The sequence below is a fragment of the Apium graveolens genome, chromosome 3 (assembly GCF_009905375.1).
Source record: "Apium graveolens cultivar Ventura chromosome 3, ASM990537v1, whole genome shotgun sequence".
NCBI classification, from domain to species: domain Eukaryota; kingdom Viridiplantae; phylum Streptophyta; class Magnoliopsida; order Apiales; family Apiaceae; genus Apium; species Apium graveolens.
In genome coordinates, this window is record NC_133649.1 from 415,906 (window position 1) to 417,578 (window position 1,673).

Here is a 1,673-nt window from a genome sequence, read left to right on the forward strand (position 1 = left end):
AAAAGACCACAAATTTGGAACCTAGATTGCATGGCGTTTCATGAAATATTTTGCAAAATCACAGCGGATCTCGTTAATGTCATCATCAGTGTAAACCAAGTTTGATCTGCGCATCCACTGAAAAATAACCCAAAATTTTACATAAGTCATACAATTAAGTACTGTACGAGTAAGAGTATAAGTCAATGGGAAAACCCAAAGTGAAAATCTCACCTTAGCAGCAAACTCAAGTTCTTTGTCCTGAACAATCTCCTTCATATAGCGCATCACAAACAGGCCACAATCCTTGGTTCCTGACTGCACTGGAACTCCCTGGATTAATTAAAAATGCATTACAAAAGCTGTGAATTGGAGAGAAAGAAGCTCTTGTATGTATATTGCAGAGAGATAACTATACAAAACAGATTTGGTGAATGTAAAAAATAAGTCTCTAAACTATGAGTGCAGTAGTGTTTATATACAAGCATTAATCTAACTAACTTCTATCCTTAACAACTAACTGATATGTAACAAATAATTATTTAATTACAATATCAACTAACTGAGATGTAAGAAATAATTATTTAATTACAATATCCTTAATAGCATAGAAAAAATATGATGAGAATTGATTATTACCGCCATGTTCTCCCACAAAATTTTCTTCTTGACAACCTTGTTGAGATCCTCTTTGTAAATTTTAATGGCACTACAACCAAAATAATACCAGCAAAACCATTAAGCAACTGAAAAATGCGTGGTCTATCAAAGTTCAAGACTCCATACAGATATTTTAGAAGCTGAATCTTACTTGTCGACAACATCCAGCCATTCCACATTAGCGATTCGACGTTTTAGAGGGTCCATGTGGTAGACAACCTCTGCCTCAGGATTTGCAACAGTTAAATTCCAATGGTTCCTACACAAACATGAATGAATTGAAGCCTTGTCATAAAAATTAAAACTTAGAAGCTCCAAAAAAAATCAATTTAAAAAGGCATGTGATCCTGTTTAGCTAAAACATTATATGAGAATGTCTAACTAGCTAGCTCTTGGATTAAAACTTACACGTCATTGTAAGGCATAAGAAAGTATTGCCCTTTCTTAGCATTCTTAAATCGTGCAGCGAGTGCACGCGACCTCTGCCCTGCATTACCACAGCCAATGGCACCAATTGTGGTGGGATCTACGAACTTGATCATGTTGGTCATCTTATTTTTTTTGACGTATTCGTTTATGGAGCTACATATAAAAATATGAGAGATTAAAAAAAAAATCGTTTCTGGAGCCACAGACTAACTATGAGATATTAAAAAAAAATTGTGGAGAAACTTACTGAATAAAAAGGACGATCACAGACCCCGACATTTCACCTCCAGAGCACACCGAATATATATCTGATAAGTAAATGGCCATCTTTTTTGTAGAGCCAAAGGCTTCTTGGGATAGTTGAAAAGAAACCGTTCGTTCATCAGCTAAGGCACCCTTTGCCCATGTCCACAAATGATTTAATGCAGATGGGTAGTTTGCACCCATCTCAACAACAAGCTCTGGTTCAACATCAGCGACTAATTTATAAGTCTTCTTTTTTCCCTTTTTCTTGGCTTTCTGCAGAAAATACACATGAAAATAGTAAGAAAGAAAATACTAAATAAAAACATTCTAGCTATATAGTGCTATTCTAAATATTTTTA

The 1,673-nt window shown here is 34.9% G+C and overlaps 1 long non-coding RNA gene across 1 annotated transcript; it reads right to left on the reverse strand.

The window, feature by feature from the left end:
* Positions 1-248: 248 nt before the first annotated feature.
* LOC141712018 (uncharacterized) lies at positions 249-918 on the reverse strand. The gene is made up of 3 exons (XR_012571506.1): positions 791-918; positions 619-688; positions 249-312 (listed from the first exon to the last, which is right to left on the reverse strand). It is a non-coding gene; the product is annotated as an uncharacterized LOC141712018 (long non-coding RNA).
* Positions 919-1,673: the final 755 nt, after the last annotated feature.